Source organism: Denticeps clupeoides, chromosome 6 (genome assembly GCF_900700375.1).
Source record: "Denticeps clupeoides chromosome 6, fDenClu1.1, whole genome shotgun sequence".
Taxonomy (NCBI): domain Eukaryota; kingdom Metazoa; phylum Chordata; class Actinopteri; order Clupeiformes; family Denticipitidae; genus Denticeps; species Denticeps clupeoides.
In genome coordinates, this window is record NC_041712.1 from 9,118,867 (window position 1) to 9,127,529 (window position 8,663).

Genomic DNA, 8,663 nt, shown 5'->3' on the forward strand with positions numbered 1-8,663 from the left:
CTCTCAGACCCGGGAGAACAATATATTCACCAACCTGCATATTTTGGTTATTCCTCATATGCATCCTGTAGTGGATGCAAAGCAGTGTGCCATCACGACATTACAGTTCTGCCTGGATTTTATCCCCCCGGCCTGCGTTCAATGGAGCTGTTTTAATTTCGCTCGATGAGTAATGTCTATCTTTGCAGGATCATGTGAGTCAGCAATTTATTTATTACCTTTTAGTCAGAAAAAAATCCATGAGAATGAAAATTGGGCAAAACGAAGCCATGGAGAAAGCGAGATGGAGGGAAGTAGAGGGAGATGAAAAGCACCAAGGACTGGTGTTCAATAATGTATCTTGAGCGCAGCACATTCTGTGCATAACAATGACCTTCTCGCCATCAGAGAACGTGCATTTCCTGTCCAGAGCTTTAAGCATCTTTAGGCTGTCAAATGAAAAGCTCTTTGTCGAAATCCTCACGGCCTGTCAGCGATCACTTGCCCTCTCGCTGCACCGCTTTTCCTCTCGCATGCGGGTACTCAGTCGCACATCGATTGCACCCCATTTTTTACATTCTTAGTGTACTCCTGCCTGCCCACCAGACCACCTAATCCCTCCAATCCAGGCTGCTTCACCAAAGACCCAAGATCTTCTGGCTTAATTTCATTACAAAAAATAAACCAAACACTGTCACATTGCCCTTCCAGCACAGTTGGGGTGTGGTCAGCTCGTGTCAGGCTTTATAAAGGCATTGGGGATGAGACGTGAGATACACTAGTTCCGAATTCTTGGCGAAAAGCGCTGATAATCTAGCTGCATGTCTGATCTCATTACAGATCATGATCTGGGTGACAGAAATGATGACGCTCAAAGAAAAGGGGCTGGGTGGGTTGTTCCTCTTCTTCGTGATACAGATAACTAGCTAGCAGTGCGGTAATCTGCTGATACAATTTTTTTCAAGTGTGTGTTGATTGAGATTTGTTCTCTGCGCATGTGTTGGCTTGGGTACCGAGGGACATGTGATGCAGAGTCTCCTGGCCTTGAGTTGAGTGTTGTATCAGAATAAAAGGAGCTTGTTCCATTTAATGGCAGTTTGAGATGGTGATTGCCCATTTTACAACAATAACAACAAGAGGCATCAACCTCGGTCAGGTTCGGATTGCTTGTTAGCATGCAGGTTAGCTTACTCGCTGGATCCATTCGGCTCAATTACAGCTGTCATGTTTGATAACGTTTGTCTGAGACGTGCAGACCCCCCGACGGGCCAGGTGCCCTGAAGGGGTCTATTGGCAGAACTATCTGCTTGCCATCACACAAACAGGTGGATGCACAGTGTGGCAGAGGAGATCAAAGTTAACGCTGGGGACACCACCAAGGGTGATGTGCACGAGGCCCAAATTAGCCTGAATGCGTCAGATTCCCGTAGAATTTCCCAGAATCCAACCTGTGCAGCTATTCATTAAACATACAGTACTGGCCAAAAGTTTGGACGCACCTTCTCATTCAATGTGTTTTCTTTATTTTCATGACCATTTACATTGGTTGAATGAACACATGTGGAGTTATGTACTTAACAAAAAAAGGTGAAATAACTGAAAACATGTTTTATATTCTAGTTTCTTTGCTCTGATTACTGCTTTGCACACTCTTGGCATTCTCTCGATGAGCTTCAAGAGATCGTCACCTGAAATGGTTCTCCAGCAGTCTTGAAGGAGTTCCCAGAGGTGTTTAGCACTTGTTGGCCACTTTGCCTTCACTCTGCGGTCCAGCTCATCCCAAACCATCTGGATTGGGTTCAGGTCCGGTGACTGTGGAGGTCAGATCTCCACTTTTTATTAAGTACATAACTCCACATGTGTTTATTCATAGTTTTGATGCTTTCAGTGAGAATCTACTGTAAATGGTCATGAAAATAAAGAAAACTCATTGAATGTGAACTTTTGGCCTGTACTTTATATATTTGTTCAACAGATAGAAACAAAGCCGCTTCAACCTTCTCGGGTCATTTCTCAAGCGTCTTAACTCAAACATTTAAAAATATCGCAGCAATATCTTACCAACAATGTCTATCCACAGTGCTAGAAAAAAATGCTTCTTTGTTTCTAGGGTCTGACATTTTTTGCATACACTTTCCCTCCCTGGGGTCAGCTAAACATAAACTGTGAGGAACAGGCTTAGAGCGAGTTAAACATGGAATGGGAGAGGAGAGGAACAGGATGGGCGCTCGGTGAATCACTTAAGAGAAGCGAGTTAGTCATCGTGTAGTGTCACTTCGGGGCGGGCATGATTCATGCTCCTTGAGAACGAACGCAGGGTGCTTAACTCCATCTCCGCCTCATTGGCCTGCACTCCGGAGCGGCCTTCTTCTTCCGCATGCCCTTCTACTGTAATCATCACAACGGGGAAAAAGAATCAATATTGGTCACCTTGCACATACCTTTGATGGAGGCAAAATGAAAAAGAATGAGCCAAGTTGGCCCACCTGCCACTGGACTGGAATACAATGTGTCTTCTTTCCTTTTTTTTTTGGTCTTGGAGGTCTCTCCATCATCATCAGCCTCATCGGAACTCTGCAGTGCTCCAGCAGCCCCTGGCATTCAGAGACTCTCACGGCTGTCAGGACAATGAGAGGGAATTTAGTCTTTTAAAATAATGTTTCTGTGGTTCTAAAGGAGTCAGGGGGATACAATGAGGGAAAGACAAAAGAAACATGGAACAAGAGAAACTATATTAAAGCTGAAAAGCTTCCTGGAGGACATGTGAAGAAGCATCCGTCCCACTCAAAAGGACAGGGAAAATATAGAATCAGTGTAATGGGTGGTGTAGGGGTGCTGTCAGGTGTCACATCCACACAGTGGACTGGTTTGGGTTTGGGTGGTGGCAGTGGGATGCTGACGTTCATGAGCGTAATCTGCTGCATGCCTCCATCACACAAAGCCACAGAGCCAATTCCACGCCACATTAACCAGGGGAAGTTTTTTTAGACCCAGTTCAGCTCGACTTTCAGTCGAAGCATCTACACCATTCACATCAATGAAGAATTGGATGTGAATGGTGCACATTTTTGAAGAAAAAAGTCTAGCTGACCAATCCACTGGATAGATTCTCAAAAATTAGTTGTTCAAGACAAACTCAAATTTAAACTCAAATCAGAGAACAAACAAATCAGCCATAAGATTGTTATTAATAATGTGTAGTTTTACTGCAATGTAGTCAATGTAATTGGCAGGAAAAGGTCAATGTGATATGGTCACCATTCTTGTATGTTAAATTATAAAAATTGAGTCCAACCTAAATACTTTCCCCAGTTTACATATGATGTGCTGTAATATAAATACGGAGAGAAGACTGTCCCGCCCCATTTTTTTTACATTTTAATTTTTTTATTTTTTTTTGGTTGTTGAAAACCTTTAAATTATAATTTTTTTAATGTATGTGTAAATTTGTGTAGGTACACGACACATCTGGATGTTTGCTGTTGTATCTGGCACCAAGCGGTCAGTAGATCATTTAAGTCCTTTAAGTTACGAGGACGTTTTGGACTATTGGACTAATTAATGCTTGTTTTGGCAGGAATTAGTGGACCCTGTGCTTCCTGTCGCCTCCTTCATAAACGTCCTCCCTGGACACGCTTTCATTTCACAAGGATATCTCATATGCTTTACTTTTTTTTATTATTTTTTAATTTTATCCTTCCTACGAACCATTCAACTGGGAAATTCAGAACATCTTTTTTAGCCCTCAGTAGATCACTAGTGTCTGTACGCAACTCAATCAGGAGACCTTCAGAAAAAGGAACGGCAGGCCTTTTAGGACTAATCAGAGGTGCGGGTACTTGTGGAGCTGATTGGCAATACAACTGTAACAAAATTACATCTCACATTATAGAGGATGGGCAACATCCCACTGTGATTACCTTCATTTTTCCTCAAAGGCATTTGGTGTTGATACAGTGGGTATCCTTAATAAATCTGAAATAAAGTGAACAGTTCTGCGTTTTCTGTCAATATGGGGTGCTGTGTGTACACTCATGAGGAAAAAATGAACTGATTTTAGCAAATGACTGCAATATAACAAAGAGTGAAAAAATTAAGAGGGTCTGAATACTTTCCGTACCCACTGGATATTCAGATAAAGGCATGTTGATCCCCGTAGCAACTCTGCTGTAGTCATGGTGTAAAAATGTATGACATGCTTTATTACAAGTTGGCATCCGCTGAACCAGTGATATATACACAGTTTGAGACAGACCAAAGCAACATGTCTTCAGTCTCCATAGTGCACAACCTGCAACATGCGGTTATTGGCTTTATTTCCCGCACCACTGCTCTTACCGAAAGGTCAAAGGTAAAGAACAGCAGTGTTGCACTCATCCTTTGACAAATCGTTTATCTGTGTATGATAATGTAGAGAACAATTAGCAGAGAGTAGAGGCCTGTGTTGTAGTGGAATTGACCATTTATTCTTTTTTTTACATGAGCTGTGAGCGCCATCTTGTGCTCGGCTCTGTTATGATCAGAAAGAAGATTCTGATTTTATTTACACACTGTCACTGTCCACATCTGCTGAATCGAGATCAGGTTCACGGCTTTTGGTGGCCATCCCGGGACACTGGGCGCAGGGTGAGGACTCTCCAACGACACGGCGCAATCTCAATGACAAAAAATTCACGTAGAAATTACTTTCAGTTGTGCAAAATACTACCATTTAAAGCAGGAAATTTTAATAATCTGTGTTTAGGGTGGATGCCAAAAGGACTAATTTCTCAGATAGTCTTACTACACAGTCTTAATCAGATGATCAGTTGAGTTACTGATGAGTCCATAAATCACGAGGTATAATGTATAATAAAGAAAGTATGGATTTAATCCTTCCTTCAGTTGCTCCCGTTAGGGGTCACCACAGCAGATCAGCCGGCCTGGCTGTCCACACAATTGATTTTTCAAAAGTTTTACACCGGATGCCCTTCCTGAAGCAACCCTTCCTATTTAACAGGGCTCACTACAGGCACCACAAAATAGACTGTGCATCTCCAGTCTCTCTTTTATTTAGCACATATATTGATGCCAAATGCACCATCAGGTTGCTACATTACTACATGCTGAAGACCACGTCAAAATGATAACAACTGACAATTGTTAATAAATATCTTAATTAAGATGTTAATATACTAATACTGTATTGCGCTAAACCTATGCCTTCCATACACTATGGACTGTTGCTTGTGCATGTAAACAAGACCATATTTTCTGTATATAAGACCATATTGTTTTGTGCACTGTTCTACAAACAATATATTGTATTATGTTGTTTCGTAGACACAAACTAGCAAAACTGAATTCCTTGTGTGTGTAACATACTTGGCCAATAAATCTGATTATAATGTTATCTATAATGTTCTCAATTAATGTAACTATTATACAGTTATTCCTTCAAGAAGATTATTAACTTACATAATTGGCACATACATCAAGAACAAGCTCCGTCTCTAATGATGACCTGAGAGACTTGAACATGTGCAAGATGCTTATGGGAACTGAGACAGCAAGAAAGACAACAGCAATTCAACAAAGCAATTAAGGCACCTAACAGGAACACTAAGAACATTAGTGAACGTCACGGGACAGTTAGAACATAACAACGTAACACCATCGCTCAGCAAACAAATCTTCTCATGCTACAGCTGACCCATTTCTGTCAGACAGAAGTCCTTTTGTAGACATGACAAACAAAAGACTCTTTCGCATTTATAGTTCATGCATTTTGTCAGGTTCTACCCCCTCACTGACTCTCAGTCCCATTCTTCTCCCCACTCTGTCTGTAACAAGCGCATAATTGAACCTGCATTCTTCCCTGGCCTACACAAATCACACAAACTCTGAGAACTACACATCAGATAGACCCATAGACCACCCATAGACCTTATATGCGTATTCTACTCAACATCTCAACATTTTGGCAGGACACAGTTTTGTATTTGATATATAATAGTTGCTCTGGACTGGTGTGCAGTAGAGAGGATGATTCTGCACTCATCAGCAGCAACATTAAAACTAACAACAGGTCAAGTGAATAACAGTGTCAATGGGTGCATATGAATAATCAGAGCAAGAATAATCATTTGAATGATTTTGACAAGGGCCATATTCTGGTGCTGTAATATAATTAGCCTGTTTCAGAAATATTTGTTTGAGATCACTGTGAAGATGAGCTGGGTTAAGTATCTCAGGGTTAAGTATCTTACTCAGGTACACAATGGTAGTGGGGTTTGAACCTGAGACTTTGTGGTTTTGTGGTTCAAAGGCGAGTGTCAAACAGCCTAGGCTACAGAGATCCATAGGTTCAATAAATAAATAGACAGTGAAATAAATCTATATACTATTTAAAATGTCATTTAAATGCTTATTATATTTATTGAATTGTGGCACTCTCCACACTTCATACAATACATGCAAACATGAAACAGAAATGTGCTGGTTGTCATTTTGATTTAGATGAAAAAAAAATCCACATAATTGTCTTACCCCCCCCATAACAGTAGAGGGTAAGAGACATAAGGTTTGTTTGCAAATGCTGGTGCACCTCTGGGCAGTGTGCTTTCCCCTTTACAAATAACAGGACCCCTGGGGACCCTTTCATTAAGCTTTCATCTGATAGCATTCTGGGTGTCTGGAGGGGGCATTTGGTATCATTCTGAGCTAAATGTACAAAAGTGGAAGTGGTAACTGATCCATGGCTGAAGGGTTGTTTTTAATAAAGAGAGCTGCACTGGGCACAGGGGACATTTAACCTCAAATGAGACAAAAAAAGGTGTTGAAGATGTATTTCCAGTGGTTTCTGAAAGAGACATATGTCTTTATGTCCAATGCTTAAGTTTTACAACAACAACAATCTGATCAGTGCCATTCCACAGCAAATATTTACCGTAAGATATCTTGGACCCCCATTTTCATAGAGAATCTATGGGTGTGTGCAATAGATTGCAATATTCTGCATAATGATTAACTGGTATACACAGAAAAAATGCATTATGAATGGTCTGTTTAAGGAACAGCTGATCTGTGCAGGGTGCAGATTGTCTTGCAACTCAGTTATGTGTAGTCATTAAAGTAATTGTTTTGCCTCTCCATATCTGGGTTAGGATAATTTAATTATAAGTTGTTCAGAACTGCACATTCCAGCATTCCAAAAATACCAAGACCAAACTGTTGTTCTTCTTTTAAGGCTGATGGATGTGCTATGGGTTTTATTAAACTTGCTTTGAGTGTCTATATAAATTATATTAATGCACGCAAACAGTGACGTGTAAATGTTTAGACAGGACTAAATTCTTGCCTTCTTAACCGAGGGTAAACACATTCATTCATCTACACTCATCCTCTAATGACATATTTACTGTGCAGCGCGCTGCTAAACAGTCTGCATGCATTTCGGTCTTATTTAGAAAAGATGGGTTTCCATATTTGTCATCATTAATTGTCACTTCCTATAAAAGTGTTAACACTCAATAAAAGTAATATATTCACTAGCTGTGTTTCACTGCAATGTTGACACTTAATGACAGTCAATATTAGATAATATTCATAACAGAAATAAAATTGTCTCCTGTAGGCCTGCATTTTATTGCTGGTTATAATGCTGGTAATGGTGGAGACCCCAGTATTTCATAATGTGATTATCATTGTACAAAAAAAAAGGACCTCATGCAAATCAAGATTCAACTGATTCTCTTTCATGTTCTTAAAATGTGAATATGCATGTTTTGAATTTAGAACGCATATAAATGTACAAATTTTATTATGAGATTTACACCTTGTGTCAGTTGGTAAAATTGTTTGTCATCTCAACATCCTTTTTAATAAACTCCATCAACCAGAATTTAATATAAGGGAACCGTTTGCTTCTCAAATGTATGTATTTCTAGTATAAGTTTTTTCTTTTTTTTTTTTTTGTCATTGTGGAAAACTGCAGCACAGCACACGGTGACACAACGAAATGTGTCCTTTGCTTTTAACCATCACCATTGGTGAGTAGTGGGCAGCCATGACAGGTGCCCGGGGAGCAGTGTGTGGGGATGCTGCTTTGCTCAGTGGCACCTCAGTCGCACCTTAGTGACTCGGGATTCGAACCGACAACCTTCGGATAGGCCACAGCTGCCCCGTTGATGTGCTTCAGAAGGTATTCGGGACCAGATCAGAGCTTATTGTATTACAATAAGCGAAAGATAATTTATTACTTAATACTTTTACATACTGTCGCTGTGAAATCTGTAACAGGACACAATAAACATCAAAGAGATGCGCTGATGACCAACGCGCGCGAAACAGTTAACCAGAAGCCAAGCGTTGCTTTCAGCAGAAAACTACATCTCCCACAATGCATTGCAAAGTTGGCCGGTCAACTAAAATCACTGTGCAATAAACTAAGACAACAAAAGGCTAATGGCTTAAATCGGTCCATGCTGCTACTAGCCTCCGGGTATTCACGTTTTCAGTGAACAATATGATGTATCCAGAACATCCACAGATTTAGTGCTAATGCACCAAAGGACTGGTGTGAGGTGACAGTCTCATCGCAGACTCTGGGATGGGACCGTCCAATCCAGGTCCACCAGGGGGGGTTGGTTCCTGCAATTTCCAAGAAGATGCACTTCAGCGTAATATTGAGTTTAATTCGTGCA